At 50.3% G+C, this 16,465-nt stretch overlaps 1 protein-coding gene and 1 long non-coding RNA gene across 6 annotated transcripts in view; one reads left to right on the top strand and one right to left on the bottom strand.

Annotated features, from left to right (window-relative positions):
• Positions 1-16,465, top strand: part of IL1RAPL1 (interleukin 1 receptor accessory protein like 1) — a 2,372,066-nt gene that overhangs the window by 1,885,305 nt on the left and 470,296 nt on the right. The window lies entirely within an intron of this gene.
• LOC146805257 (uncharacterized) overlaps positions 1-16,465 on the bottom strand; it is a 312,230-nt gene that overhangs the window by 128,983 nt on the left and 166,782 nt on the right. The window lies entirely within an intron of this gene.

Raw genomic sequence — 16,465 nt, 5'->3', positions numbered from 1 at the left:
TACTAAGAGCAACAAAACAGAACAAAAGAAAATAGGCACATTGGAGAAATACAGAGCTAAAACAGCACATTAGAAAGCTACAACATACCTGGCTCAAAACAAAGACCAATCAAGACAAACTTCATCTACAGAAACTTAACAAATTAGACAAGTCAGCAATCAAAAAAACTAAAATAAAAGATTCTATCCAAACAGAATTCAAAATGTTAAATGTGCTAATAAAGAATTCTATATATTTCTCACTGAATTTCGTGAACCAAATTGCCTAGAAGGAGCTCATCCCATTATTCAAAATTTTACAGACAAACTGGCAAATCGATACACGACCAAAGCAGACACGTTGGGCTCCTATTTAAAACAAAGAAAAACCACCAGCACCAACCATTTTCCAAAACAACAATCCAAGAGCATGTTAACCCAGCCTCTCCATTCCTTCCTACAAATTTCACACAACAAATTTATGGACCTGGTCAAACTAAGCAGACTTGCCGGCAGCCCTCCTGACCCGTGTTCACCACAAACCTTCAAGAAAATTCTTGTAACTACCTCTGCTGCTACATCAGTAAGACGAATCATCAACAATTCCTTAACTAGCGAAATATTTCCAGAAGAACTCAAAAGTCATACATACGTTTATTACTAAAGAAAATAAACCTGGCCCCGCTTAACCCTCACAAATACTGACCAATTACCCCTTCCTGGGCAAACTGATAGCGCAGCATTTGCCCAGATGTCACAATTAATTAAAGAGAATTCCATACTTTCAGACTTCAAAACAGTATTCTCTCCAGGAAGATGCACAGAATCTTCCCTTGTTGCCATGTGGGATGACCTTAAGAAATAAGTTGACCACAACGGGGATGCTGCACTCCTTCTTTTGGACCTCTCAGCTGCCTTTAACACATTTCACAATGACAGTATAATACAAACGACTCTACAAAACCGGCATTGAGGGAACTACTGTCAACTGGATCACATCCTACTGTCATCCATGCCCCCTCTTTCTCGTCCAAACTATACTTCACAAAAGCAGAGGTCTCAAGGCTCTATCGCCTCACCAATGCTTTTCAACTTTTACACAAAGTCATTACCGGCACTGGTCAACTAAATCAACCTCACATGCTGTAACTATGCCACTGGAACCAAGCTGTCCTGGCGGAAGAGGGGTGAAACCCCGAAACCGGTCCTAGGATACTTGTTTCTGGTCCAGGGAGGACCTGGCTTGGCAGTTCGGGCTGGCCTGTTCCCATGAGGCACAGGGTCAAGACTGATTTGCATATGGCTAGGTATAAACTGGGGTGGCATGGTGAGCAAAAGAATGATGTATTTAACCCAGATTTCTTGACTGGGGTGAATGTTTTGATTTGTTCTGCCTTCCCTCCATCAATTGTGTGTCTTTTGCTTCCTCGCCCCAAGTGCGCCGGGTATGCCCAGACATGGGTCCCGGGCTCACTGTCCAACTGGAAGCAAGCTTTCCTGGCTGAAGAAGGGTAAAACCCCGAAACCGGTCCTAGGATGCTTGTTTCTTGTCCATGGAGGACCTGGCTTGGCAGTTCGGGCTGGACTGGTCCCATGAGGCACAGGGTCAAGACTGATTTGCATATGGCTAGGTCTAAACTGGAGTGGCATGGTGAGCAAAAGAATGATGGATTTAACGCAGATCTCTTGACTGGGGTGAATGTTTTGATTTGTTTTACATTCTGTCCATCAATTGTGTGTCTTTTGCTTCCTCGCCCTAAGTGCGCCGGGTATGCCCAGACGTGGGTCCCGGGCTCGCTATGCCACTGGAATCAAGCTATCCTGGCTGAAGAGGGGTGAAACCCCGAAACTGGTCCTAGGACGCTTGTTTCTGTTCCAGGGAGGACCTGGCTTGGCAGTTCGGGCTGAACTGTTCCCATAAAGCACAGGGTCAAGACTGATTTGCATATGGCTAGGTATAAACTGGGGTGGCATGGTGAGCAAAAGAATGATGTATTTAACCAAGATCTCTTGACTGGGGTGAATGTTTTGATTTGTTCTGCATTCCCTCCATCAATTGTGTGTCTTTTGATTCCTCGCCCTAAGTGCGCCGGGTATGCCCAGACATGGGTCCCGGGCTCACTGTGCCACTGGAAGCAAGCTATCCTGGCTGAAGAGGGGTAAAACCCCGAAATGGGTCCAAGGATGCTTGTTTCTTGTCCATGGAGGACCTGGTTTGGCATTTCGGGCTGGACTGGTCCCATGAGGCACAGGGTCAAGACTGATTTGCATATGGCTAGATCTACACTGGGGTGGCATGGTGAGCAAAAGAATGATGGATTTAACCCAGATCTCTTGACTGGGGGTGAATGTTTTGATTTGTGCTGCATTCCGTCCATCAATTGTGTGTCTTTTGCTTACTCGCCCTAAGTGCGCCAGGTATACCCAGACGTGGGGCCAGGGCTCACTGTGCCACTGGAATCAAGCTATCCTGGCTGAAAAGGGTTGAAACCGAAAACTGGTCCTAGGATGCTTGTTTCTGGTCCAGGGAGGACCTGGCTTGGCAGCTCGGGCTGGACTGTTCCCATGAGGCACAGGGTCAAGACTGATTTGCATATGGCTAGGTCTAAACTGGAGTGGCATGGTGAGCAAAAGAATGATGGATTTAACGCAGATCTCTTGACTGGGGTGAATGTTTTGATTTGTTTTACATTCTGTCCACCAATTGTGTGTCTTTTGCTTCCTCGCCCTAAGTGCGCCGGGTATGCCAAGACGTGGGTCCCGGGCTCACTGTGCCACTGGAATCAAGCTATCCTGGCTGAATAGGGGTGAAACCCTGAAACTGGTCCTAGGACGCTTGTTTCTGTTCCAGGGAGGACCTGGCTTGGCAGTTTGGGCTGGACTGTTCCCATGAGGCCCTGGTTCAAGACTGATTTGCATATGGCTAGGTCTAAACTGGGGTGGCATGGTGAGCAAAAGAATGATGGATTTAACCCAAATCTATTGACTGCGGGTGAATGTTTTGATGTGTTCTGCATTCCGTCCAACAATTGTGTGTCTTTTGCTTCCTCGCCCTAAGTGCGCCGGGTATTCCCTGACGTGGGTCCCCTGCTCACTGTGCCACTGGAATCAAGCTATCCTGGCTGAAGAGGGGTGAAACCCCAAAACCGGTCCTAGGAAGCTTGTTTCTGGTCCAGGGAGGCCCTGGCTTGGCAGTTTGGGCTTGGCTGTTCCCATGAGGCACAGGGTGAAGACTGATTTGCATATGGCTAGGTCTAAACTGGGGTGGCATGGTGAGCAAAAGAATGATGGATTTAATTTAGATCTCTTGACTGGGGTGAATGTTTTGATTTGTTCTGCATTCCGTCCATCAATTGTGTGTCGTTTGCTTCCTCACCCTAAGTGCGCCGGGTATGCCCAGACTTCGGTCCCGGGCTCACTGTGCCACTGGAATCAAGCAATCCTGGCTGAAGAGGCGTGAAACCGCGAAACCTGTCCTAGGATGCTTGTTTCTGGTCCAGGGAGGACCTGGCTTGGCAGTGCGGGCTGGACTGTTCCCATGAGGCACAGGGTCAAGACTGATTTGCATATGGCTAGTTCTAAACTGGGGTGGCATGGTGAGCAAAAGAATGATGGATTTAGCCCAGATCTCTTGACCGGGGGGTGAATGTTTTGAATTGTTCTGCATTCCGTCTATCAATTGTGTGTCTTTTGCTTCCTCGCCCTAAGTGCGCGGGTATGCCCAGACGTGGGTCCCGGGATCACTGTGCCATTGGAATCAAGCTATCCTGGCTGAAAAGGGTTGAAACCCAAAACTGGTCCTAGGATGCTTGTTTCTGGTCCAGGGAGGACCTGGCTTGGCAGTTCGGGCTGGACTGTTCCTATGAGGCACAGAGTCAAGACTGATTTGCATATGGCTAGGTCTAAACTGGAGTGGCATGGTGAGCAAAAGAATGATGGATTTAACGCAGATCTCTTGACTGGGGTGAATGTTTTGATTTGTTCTACAGTCTGTCCATCAATTGTGTGTCTTTTGCTTCCTCGCCCTAAGTGCTCCGGGTATGCCCAGACGTGGGTCCCGGGCTCACTGTGCCGCTGGAATCAAGCTATCCTGGCTGAAGAGGGGAGAAACCCCGAAACTGATCCTAAGATGCTTGTTTCTGTTCCAGGGGGGACCTGGCTTGGCAGTTCGGGCTGGACTGTTCCCATGAGGTACTGGGTCAAGACTGATTTGCATATGGCTAGGTCTAAACCGGGGAGGCACGGTGAGCAAAAGAATGATGGATTTAACCCAAATCTCTTGACTGGGGGCGAATGTTTTGATGTGTTCTGCATTCCATCCATCAATTGTGTGTCTTTTGCTTACTCGCCCTAAGTGCGCCGGGTATGCCCTGACGTGGGTCCCGTGCTCACTGTGCCACTGGAATCAAGCTATCCTGGCTGAAGAGGGGTAAATCCCCGAAACCGGTCCTAGGATGCTTGTTTCTTGTCCATGGAGGACCTGGCTTGGCAGTTCGGGCTGGACTGGTCCCATGAGGCACAGGGTCAAGACTGATTTGTATATGGCTAGGTCTAAACTGGAGTGGCATGGTGAGCAAAAGAATGATGGATTTAACGCAGATCTCTTGACTGGGGTGAATGTTTTGATTTGTTCTACAGTCTGTCCATCAATTGTGTGTCTTTTGCTTCCTCGCCCTAAGTGCTCCGGGTATGCCCAGACGTGGGTCCCGGGCTCACTGTGCCGCTGGAATCAAGCTATCCTGGCTGAAGAGGGGAGAAACCCCGAAACTGATCCTAAGATGCTTGTTTCTGTTCCAGGGGGGACCTGGCTTGGCAGTTCGGGCTGGACTGTTCCCATGAGGTACTGGGTCAAGACTGATTTGTATATGGCTAGGTCTAAACTGGGGTGGCATGGTGAGCAAAAGAATGTTGGATTTAACCCAGATCTCTTGACTGGGGGTGAATGTTTTGATTTGTGCTGCATTCCGTCCATCAATTGTGTGTCTTTTGCTTACTCGCCCTAAGTGCGCCAGGTATACCCAGACGTGGGGCCAGGGCTCACTGTGCCACTGGAATCAAGCTATCCTGGCTGAAAAGGGTTGAAACCGAAAACTGGTCCTAGGATGCTTGTTTCTGGTCCAGGGAGGACCTGGCTTGGCAGTTCGGGCTGAACTGTTCCCATAAAGCACAGGGTCAAGACTGATTTGCATATGGCTAGGTATAAACTGGGGTGGCATGGTGAGCAAAAGAATGATATATTTAACCAAGATCTCTTGACTGGGGTGAATCTTTTGATTTGTTCTGCATTCCCTCCATCAATTGTGTGTCTTTTGATTCCTCGCCCTAAGTGCGCCGGGTATGCCCAGACATGGGTCCCGGGCTCACTGTGCCACTGGAAGCAAGCTATCCTGGCTGAAGAGGGGTAAAACCCCGAAATGGGTCCAAGGATGCTTGTTTCTTGTCCATGGAGGACCTGGTTTGGCATTTCGGGCTGGACTGGTCCCATGAGGCACAGGGTCAAGACTGATTTGCATATGGCTAGATCTACACTGGGGTGGCATGGTGAGCAAAAGAATGATGGATTTAACCCAGATCTCTTGACTGGGGGTGAATGTTTTGATTTGTGCTGCATTCCGTCCATCAATTGTGTGTCTTTTGCTTACTCGCCCTAAGTGCGCCAGGTATACCCAGACGTGGGGCCAGGGCTCACTGTGCCACTGGAATCAAGCTATCCTGGCTGAAAAGGGTTGAAACCGAAAACTGGTCCTAGGATGCTTGTTTCTGGTCCAGGGAGGACCTGGCTTGGCAGCTCGGGCTGGACTGTTCCCATGAGGCACAGGGTCAAGACTGATTTGCATATGGCTAGGTCTAAACTGGAGTGTCATGGTGAGCAAAAGAATGATGGATTTAACGCAGATCTCTTGACTGGGGTGAATGTTTTGATTTGTTTTACATTCTGTCCACCAATTGTGTGTCTTTTGCTTCCTCGCCCTAAGTGCGCCGGGTATGCCAAGACGTGGGTCCCGGGCTCACTGTGCCACTGGAATCAAGCTATCCTGGCTGAATAGGGGTGAAACCCTGAAACTGGTCCTAGGACGCTTGTTTCTGTTCCAGGGAGGACCTGACTTGGCAGTTTGGGCTGGACTGTTCCCATGAGGCCCTGGTTCAAGACTGATTTGCATATGGCTAGGTCTAAACTGGGGCGGCATGGTGAGCAAAAGAATGATGGATTTAACCCAAATCTATTGACTGCGGGTGAATGTTTTGATGTGTTCTGCATTCCGTCCAACAATTGTGTGTCTTTTGCTTCCTCGCCCTAAGTGCGCCGGGTATTCCCTGACGTGGGTCCCCTGCTCACTGTGCCACTGGAATCAAGCTATCCTGGCTGAAGAGGGGTGAAACCCCAAAACCGGTCCTAGGAAGCTTGTTTCTGGTCCAGGGAGGCCCTGGCTTGGCAGTTTGGGCTTGGCTGTTCCCATGAGGCAGAGGGTGAAGACTGATTTGCATATGGCTAGGTCTAAACTGGGGTGGCATGGTGAGCAAAAGAATGATGGATTTAATTTAGATCTCTTGACTGGGGTGAATGTTTTGATTTGTTCTGCATTCCGTCCATCAATTGTGTGTCGTTTGCTTCCTCACCCTAAGTGCGCCGGGTATGCCCAGACTTCGGTCCCGGGCTCACTGTGCCACTGGAATCAAGCAATCCTGGCTGAAGAGGCGTGAAACCGCGAAACCTGTCCTAGGATGCTTGTTTCTGGTCCAGGGAGGACCTGGCTTGGCAGTGCGGGCTGGACTGTTCCCATGAGGCACAGGGTCAAGACTGATTTGCATATGGCTAGTTCTAAACTGGGGTGGCATGGTGAGCAAAAGAATGATGGATTTAGCCCAGATCTCTTGACCGGGGGGTGAATGTTTTGAATTGTTCTGCATTCCGTCTATCAATTGTGTGTCTTTTGCTTCCTCGCCCTAAGTGCGCGGGTATGCCCAGACGTGGGTCCCGGGATCACTGTGCCATTGGAATCAAGCTATCCTGGCTGAAAAGGGTTGAAACCCAAAACTGGTCCTAGGATGCTTGTTTCTGGTCCAGGGAGGACCTGGCTTGGCAGTTTGGGCTGGACTGTTCCTATGAGGCACAGAGTCAAGACTGATTTGCATATGGCTAGGTCTAAACTGGAGTGGCATGGTGAGCAAAAGAATGATGGATTTAACGCAGATCTCTTGACTGGGGTGAATGTTTTGATTTGTTCTACAGTCTGTCCATCAATTGTGTGTCTTTTGCTTCCTCGCCCTAAGTGCTCCGGGTATGCCCAGACGTGGGTCCCGGGCTCACTGTGCCGCTGGAATCAAGCTATCCTGGCTGAAGAGGGGAGAAACCCCGAAACTGATCCTAAGATGCTTGTTTCTGTTCCAGGGGGGACCTGGCTTGGCAGCTCGGGCTGGACTGTTCCTATGAGGTACTGGGTCAAGACTGATTTGCATATGGCTAGGTCTAAACCGGGGAGGCATGGTGAGCAAAAGAATGATGGATTTAACCCAAATCTCTTGACTGGGGGCGAATGTTTTGATGTGTTCTGCATTCCATCCATCAATTGTGTGTCTTTTGCTTACTCGCCCTAAGTGCGCCGGGTATGCCCTGACGTGAGTCCCGTGCTCACTGTGCCACTGGAATCAAGCTATCCTGGCTGAAGAGGGGTAAATCCCCGAAACCGGTCCTAGGATGCTTGTTTCTTGTCCATGGAGGACCTGGCTTGGCAGTTCGGGCTGGACTGGTCCCATGAGGCACAGGGTCAAGACTGATTTGTATATGGCTAGGTCTAAACTGGGGTGGCATGGTGAGCAAAAGAATGATGGATTTAACCCAGATCTCTTGACTGGGGGTGAATGTTTTGATTTGTTCTGCATTCCGTCCATCAATTGTGTGTCTTTTGCTTACTCGCCCTAAGTGCGCCGGGTGTACCCAGACGTGGGGCCTGGGCTCACTGTGCCACTGGAATCAAGCTACCCTGGCTGAAAAGGGTTGAAACCCAAAACTGGTCCTAGGATGCTTGTTTCTGGTCCAGGGAGGACCTGGCTTGGCAGTTCGGGCTGGACTGTTCCCATGAGGCACAGGGTCAAGACTGATTTGCATATGGCTAGGTCTAAACTGGAGTGGCATGGTGAGCAAAATAATTATGAATTTAATGCAGATCTCTTGACTGGGGTGAATGTTTTGATTTGTTTTACATTCTGTCCATCAATTGTGTGTCTTTTGCTTCCTAGCCCTAAGTGCACCGGGTATGCCCAGACGTGGGTCCCGGGCTCACTGTGCCACTGGAATCAAGCTATCCTGGCTAAAGAGGGGTGGAACCCCGAAACTGGTCCTAGGATGCTTGTTTCTGTTCCAGGGAGGACCTGGCTTGGCAGTTCGAACTGGCCTGTTCCCATGAGGCACTGGTTCAAGACTGATTTGCATATGGCTAGGTCTAAACTGGGGTGGCAGGTGAGCAAAAGAATGATGGATTTAATTTAGATCTCTTGATTGGGGTGAATGTTTTGATTTGTTCTGCATTCCGTCCATCAATTGTGTGTCTTTTGCTTCCTTGCCCTAAGTGTGCCGGGTATGCCCAGACGTCGGTCCCGGGCTCACTGTGCCACTGGAGTCAAGCAATCCTGGCTGAAGAGGGGTAAATCCCCGAAACCGGTCCTAGGATGCTTGTTTCTTGTCCATGGAGGACCTGGCTTGGCAGTTCGGGCTGGACTGGTCCCATGAGGCACAGGGTCAAGACTGATTTGTATATGGCTAGGTCTAAACTGGAGTGGCATGGTGAGCAAAAGAATGATGGATTTAACGCAGATCTCTTGACTGGGGTGAATGTTTTGATTTGTTCTACAGTCTGTCCATCAATTGTGTGTCTTTTGCTTCCTCGCCCTAAGTGCTCCGGGTATGCCCAGACGTGGGTCCCGGGCTCACTGTGCCGCTGGAATCAAGCTATCCTGGCTGAAGAGGGGAGAAACCCCGAAACTGATCCTAAGATGCTTGTTTCTGTTCCAGGGGGGACCTGGCTTGGCAGTTCGGGCTGGACTGTTCCCATGAGGTACTGGGTCAAGACTGATTTGTATATGGCTAGGTCTAAACTGGGGTGGCATGGTGAGCAAAAGAATGTTGGATTTAACCCAGATCTCTTGACTGGGGGTGAATGTTTTGATTTGTGCTGCATTCCGTCCATCAATTGTGTGTCTTTTGCTTACTCGCCCTAAGTGCGCCAGGTATACCCAGACGTGGGGCCAGGGCTCACTGTGCCACTGGAATCAAGCTATCCTGGCTGAAAAGGGTTGAAACCGAAAACTGGTCCTAGGATGCTTGTTTCTGGTCCAGGGAGGACCTGGCTTGGCAGTTCGGGCTGAACTGTTCCCATAAAGCACAGGGTCAAGACTGATTTGCATATGGCTAGGTATAAACTGGGGTGGCATGGTGAGCAAAAGAATGATATATTTAACCAAGATCTCTTGACTGGGGTGAATCTTTTGATTTGTTCTGCATTCCCTCCATCAATTGTGTGTCTTTTGATTCCTCGCCCTAAGTGCGCCGGGTATGCCCAGACATGGGTCCCGGGCTCACTGTGCCACTGGAAGCAAGCTATCCTGGCTGAAGAGGGGTAAAACCCCGAAATGGGTCCAAGGATGCTTGTTTCTTGTCCATGGAGGACCTGGTTTGGCATTTCGGGCTGGACTGGTCCCATGAGGCACAGGGTCAAGACTGATTTGCATATGGCTAGATCTACACTGGGGTGGCATGGTGAGCAAAAGAATGATGGATTTAACCCAGATCTCTTGACTGGGGGTGAATGTTTTGATTTGTGCTGCATTCCGTCCATCAATTGTGTGTCTTTTGCTTACTCGCCCTAAGTGCGCCAGGTATACCCAGACGTGGGGCCAGGGCTCACTGTGCCACTGGAATCAAGCTATCCTGGCTGAAAAGGGTTGAAACCGAAAACTGGTCCTAGGATGCTTGTTTCTGGTCCAGGGAGGACCTGGCTTGGCAGCTCGGGCTGGACTGTTCCCATGAGGCACAGGGTCAAGACTGATTTGCATATGGCTAGGTCTAAACTGGAGTGTCATGGTGAGCAAAAGAATGATGGATTTAACGCAGATCTCTTGACTGGGGTGAATGTTTTGATTTGTTTTACATTCTGTCCACCAATTGTGTGTCTTTTGCTTCCTCGCCCTAAGTGCGCCGGGTATGCCAAGACGTGGGTCCCGGGCTCACTGTGCCACTGGAATCAAGCTATCCTGGCTGAATAGGGGTGAAACCCTGAAACTGGTCCTAGGACGCTTGTTTCTGTTCCAGGGAGGACCTGACTTGGCAGTTTGGGCTGGACTGTTCCCATGAGGCCCTGGTTCAAGACTGATTTGCATATGGCTAGGTCTAAACTGGGGCGGCATGGTGAGCAAAAGAATGATGGATTTAACCCAAATCTATTGACTGCGGGTGAATGTTTTGATGTGTTCTGCATTCCGTCCAACAATTGTGTGTCTTTTGCTTCCTCGCCCTAAGTGCGCCGGGTATTCCCTGACGTGGGTCCCCTGCTCACTGTGCCACTGGAATCAAGCTATCCTGGCTGAAGAGGGGTGAAACCCCAAAACCGGTCCTAGGAAGCTTGTTTCTGGTCCAGGGAGGCCCTGGCTTGGCAGTTTGGGCTTGGCTGTTCCCATGAGGCAGAGGGTGAAGACTGATTTGCATATGGCTAGGTCTAAACTGGGGTGGCATGGTGAGCAAAAGAATGATGGATTTAATTTAGATCTCTTGACTGGGGTGAATGTTTTGATTTGTTCTGCATTCCGTCCATCAATTGTGTGTCGTTTGCTTCCTCACCCTAAGTGCGCCGGGTATGCCCAGACTTCGGTCCCGGGCTCACTGTGCCACTGGAATCAAGCAATCCTGGCTGAAGAGGCGTGAAACCGCGAAACCTGTCCTAGGATGCTTGTTTCTGGTCCAGGGAGGACCTGGCTTGGCAGTGCGGGCTGGACTGTTCCCATGAGGCACAGGGTCAAGACTGATTTGCATATGGCTAGTTCTAAACTGGGGTGGCATGGTGAGCAAAAGAATGATGGATTTAGCCCAGATCTCTTGACCGGGGGGTGAATGTTTTGAATTGTTCTGCATTCCGTCTATCAATTGTGTGTCTTTTGCTTCCTCGCCCTAAGTGCGCGGGTATGCCCAGACGTGGGTCCCGGGATCACTGTGCCATTGGAATCAAGCTATCCTGGCTGAAAAGGGTTGAAACCCAAAACTGGTCCTAGGATGCTTGTTTCTGGTCCAGGGAGGACCTGGCTTGGCAGTTCGGGCTGGACTGTTCCTATGAGGCACAGAGTCAAGACTGATTTGCATATGGCTAGGTCTAAACTGGAGTGGCATGGTGAGCAAAAGAATGATGGATTTAACGCAGATCTCTTGACTGGGGTGAATGTTTTGATTTGTTCTACAGTCTGTCCATCAATTGTGTGTCTTTTGCTTCCTCGCCCTAAGTGCTCCGGGTATGCCCAGACGTGGGTCCCGGGCTCACTGTGCCGCTGGAATCAAGCTATCCTGGCTGAAGAGGGGAGAAACCCCGAAACTGATCCTAAGATGCTTGTTTCTGTTCCAGGGGGGACCTGGCTTGGCAGTTCGGGCTGGACTGTTCCCATGAGGTACTGGGTCAAGACTGATTTGCATATGGCTAGGTCTAAACCGGGGAGGCACGGTGAGCAAAAGAATGATGGATTTAACCCAAATCTCTTGACTGGGGGCGAATGTTTTGATGTGTTCTGCATTCCATCCATCAATTGTGTGTCTTTTGCTTACTCGCCCTAAGTGCGCCGGGTATGCCCTGACGTGGGTCCCGTGCTCACTGTGCCACTGGAATCAAGCTATCCTGGCTGAAGAGGGGTAAATCCCCGAAACCGGTCCTAGGATGCTTGTTTCTTGTCCATGGAGGACCTGGCTTGGCAGTTCGGGCTGGACTGGTCCCATGAGGCACAGGGTCAAGACTGATTTGTATATGGCTAGGTCTAAACTGGAGTGGCATGGTGAGCAAAAGAATGATGGATTTAACGCAGATCTCTTGACTGGGGTGAATGTTTTGATTTGTTCTACAGTCTGTCCATCAATTGTGTGTCTTTTGCTTCCTCGCCCTAAGTGCTCCGGGTATGCCCAGACGTGGGTCCCGGGCTCACTGTGCCGCTGGAATCAAGCTATCCTGGCTGAAGAGGGGAGAAACCCCGAAACTGATCCTAAGATGCTTGTTTCTGTTCCAGGGGGGACCTGGCTTGGCAGTTCGGGCTGGACTGTTCCCATGAGGTACTGGGTCAAGACTGATTTGTATATGGCTAGGTCTAAACTGGGGTGGCATGGTGAGCAAAAGAATGTTGGATTTAACCCAGATCTCTTGACTGGGGGTGAATGTTTTGATTTGTGCTGCATTCCGTCCATCAATTGTGTGTCTTTTGCTTACTCGCCCTAAGTGCGCCAGGTATACCCAGACGTGGGGCCAGGGCTCACTGTGCCACTGGAATCAAGCTATCCTGGCTGAAAAGGGTTGAAACCGAAAACTGGTCCTAGGATGCTTGTTTCTGGTCCAGGGAGGACCTGGCTTGGCAGTTCGGGCTGAACTGTTCCCATAAAGCACAGGGTCAAGACTGATTTGCATATGGCTAGGTATAAACTGGGGTGGCATGGTGAGCAAAAGAATGATATATTTAACCAAGATCTCTTGACTGGGGTGAATCTTTTGATTTGTTCTGCATTCCCTCCATCAATTGTGTGTCTTTTGATTCCTCGCCCTAAGTGCGCCGGGTATGCCCAGACATGGGTCCCGGGCTCACTGTGCCACTGGAAGCAAGCTATCCTGGCTGAAGAGGGGTAAAACCCCGAAATGGGTCCAAGGATGCTTGTTTCTTGTCCATGGAGGACCTGGTTTGGCATTTCGGGCTGGACTGGTCCCATGAGGCACAGGGTCAAGACTGATTTGCATATGGCTAGATCTACACTGGGGTGGCATGGTGAGCAAAAGAATGATGGATTTAACCCAGATCTCTTGACTGGGGGTGAATGTTTTGATTTGTGCTGCATTCCGTCCATCAATTGTGTGTCTTTTGCTTACTCGCCCTAAGTGCGCCAGGTATACCCAGACGTGGGGCCAGGGCTCACTGTGCCACTGGAATCAAGCTATCCTGGCTGAAAAGGGTTGAAACCGAAAACTGGTCCTAGGATGCTTGTTTCTGGTCCAGGGAGGACCTGGCTTGGCAGCTCGGGCTGGACTGTTCCCATGAGGCACAGGGTCAAGACTGATTTGCATATGGCTAGGTCTAAACTGGAGTGTCATGGTGAGCAAAAGAATGATGGATTTAACGCAGATCTCTTGACTGGGGTGAATGTTTTGATTTGTTTTACATTCTGTCCACCAATTGTGTGTCTTTTGCTTCCTCGCCCTAAGTGCGCCGGGTATGCCAAGACGTGGGTCCCGGGCTCACTGTGCCACTGGAATCAAGCTATCCTGGCTGAATAGGGGTGAAACCCTGAAACTGGTCCTAGGACGCTTGTTTCTGTTCCAGGGAGGACCTGACTTGGCAGTTTGGGCTGGACTGTTCCCATGAGGCCCTGGTTCAAGACTGATTTGCATATGGCTAGGTCTAAACTGGGGCGGCATGGTGAGCAAAAGAATGATGGATTTAACCCAAATCTATTGACTGCGGGTGAATGTTTTGATGTGTTCTGCATTCCGTCCAACAATTGTGTGTCTTTTGCTTCCTCGCCCTAAGTGCGCCGGGTATTCCCTGACGTGGGTCCCCTGCTCACTGTGCCACTGGAATCAAGCTATCCTGGCTGAAGAGGGGTGAAACCCCAAAACCGGTCCTAGGAAGCTTGTTTCTGGTCCAGGGAGGCCCTGGCTTGGCAGTTTGGGCTTGGCTGTTCCCATGAGGCAGAGGGTGAAGACTGATTTGCATATGGCTAGGTCTAAACTGGGGTGGCATGGTGAGCAAAAGAATGATGGATTTAATTTAGATCTCTTGACTGGGGTGAATGTTTTGATTTGTTCTGCATTCCGTCCATCAATTGTGTGTCGTTTGCTTCCTCACCCTAAGTGCGCCGGGTATGCCCAGACTTCGGTCCCGGGCTCACTGTGCCACTGGAATCAAGCAATCCTGGCTGAAGAGGCGTGAAACCGCGAAACCTGTCCTAGGATGCTTGTTTCTGGTCCAGGGAGGACCTGGCTTGGCAGTGCGGGCTGGACTGTTCCCATGAGGCACAGGGTCAAGACTGATTTGCATATGGCTAGTTCTAAACTGGGGTGGCATGGTGAGCAAAAGAATGATGGATTTAGCCCAGATCTCTTGACCGGGGGGTGAATGTTTTGAATTGTTCTGCATTCCGTCTATCAATTGTGTGTCTTTTGCTTCCTCGCCCTAAGTGCGCGGGTATGCCCAGACGTGGGTCCCGGGATCACTGTGCCATTGGAATCAAGCTATCCTGGCTGAAAAGGGTTGAAACCCAAAACTGGTCCTAGGATGCTTGTTTCTGGTCCAGGGAGGACCTGGCTTGGCAGTTTGGGCTGGACTGTTCCTATGAGGCACAGAGTCAAGACTGATTTGCATATGGCTAGGTCTAAACTGGAGTGGCATGGTGAGCAAAAGAATGATGGATTTAACGCAGATCTCTTGACTGGGGTGAATGTTTTGATTTGTTCTACAGTCTGTCCATCAATTGTGTGTCTTTTGCTTCCTCGCCCTAAGTGCTCCGGGTATGCCCAGACGTGGGTCCCGGGCTCACTGTGCCGCTGGAATCAAGCTATCCTGGCTGAAGAGGGGAGAAACCCCGAAACTGATCCTAAGATGCTTGTTTCTGTTCCAGGGGGGACCTGGCTTGGCAGCTCGGGCTGGACTGTTCCTATGAGGTACTGGGTCAAGACTGATTTGCATATGGCTAGGTCTAAACCGGGGAGGCATGGTGAGCAAAAGAATGATGGATTTAACCCAAATCTCTTGACTGGGGGCGAATGTTTTGATGTGTTCTGCATTCCATCCATCAATTGTGTGTCTTTTGCTTACTCGCCCTAAGTGCGCCGGGTATGCCCTGACGTGAGTCCCGTGCTCACTGTGCCACTGGAATCAAGCTATCCTGGCTGAAGAGGGGTAAATCCCCGAAACCGGTCCTAGGATGCTTGTTTCTTGTCCATGGAGGACCTGGCTTGGCAGTTCGGGCTGGACTGGTCCCATGAGGCACAGGGTCAAGACTGATTTGTATATGGCTAGGTCTAAACTGGGGTGGCATGGTGAGCAAAAGAATGATGGATTTAACCCAGATCTCTTGACTGGGGGTGAATGTTTTGATTTGTTCTGCATTCCGTCCATCAATTGTGTGTCTTTTGCTTACTCGCCCTAAGTGCGCCGGGTGTACCCAGACGTGGGGCCTGGGCTCACTGTGCCACTGGAATCAAGCTACCCTGGCTGAAAAGGGTTGAAACCCAAAACTGGTCCTAGGATGCTTGTTTCTGGTCCAGGGAGGACCTGGCTTGGCAGTTCGGGCTGGACTGTTCCCATGAGGCACAGGGTCAAGACTGATTTGCATATGGCTAGGTCTAAACTGGAGTGGCATGGTGAGCAAAATAATTATGAATTTAATGCAGATCTCTTGACTGGGGTGAATGTTTTGATTTGTTTTACATTCTGTCCATCAATTGTGTGTCTTTTGCTTCCTAGCCCTAAGTGCACCGGGTATGCCCAGACGTGGGTCCCGGGCTCACTGTGCCACTGGAATCAAGCTATCCTGGCTAAAGAGGGGTGGAACCCCGAAACTGGTCCTAGGATGCTTGTTTCTGTTCCAGGGAGGACCTGGCTTGGCAGTTCGAACTGGCCTGTTCCCATGAGGCACTGGTTCAAGACTGATTTGCATATGGCTAGGTCTAAACTGGGGTGGCAGGTGAGCAAAAGAATGATGGATTTAATTTAGATCTCTTGATTGGGGTGAATGTTTTGATTTGTTCTGCATTCCGTCCATCAATTGTGTGTCTTTTGCTTCCTTGCCCTAAGTGTGCCGGGTATGCCCAGACGTCGGTCCCGGGCTCACTGTGCCACTGGAGTCAAGCAATCCTGGCTGAAGAGGCGTGAAACCCCGAAACCGGTCCTAGGATGCTTGTTTCTGGTCCAGGGAGGACCTGGCTTGGCAGTGCCGGCTGGACTGTTCCCATGAGGCACAGGGTCAAGACTGATTTGCATATGGCTAGTTCTAAACTGGGGTTGCATGGTGAGCAAAAGAATGATGGATTTAACCCAGATCTCTTGACTGGGGGTGAATGTTTTGAATTGTTCTGCATTCTGTCTATCAATTGTGTGTCTTTTGCTTCCTCGCCCTAAGTGCGCGGGTATGCCCAGACGTGGGTCCCGGGATCACTGTGCCATTGGAATTAAGCTATCCTGGCTGAAAAGGGTTGAAACCCAAAACTGGTCCTAGGATGCTTCTTTCTGGTCCAGGGAGGACCTGGCTTGGCAGTTC

This window comes from Triturus cristatus, chromosome 8, assembly GCF_964204655.1.
Source record: "Triturus cristatus chromosome 8, aTriCri1.1, whole genome shotgun sequence".
Lineage (NCBI taxonomy): Eukaryota > Metazoa > Chordata > Amphibia > Caudata > Salamandridae > Triturus > Triturus cristatus.
The sequence above is the reverse complement of the archived record's forward strand: the minus strand, read 5'-3'. Positions and strand labels throughout refer to the sequence as shown.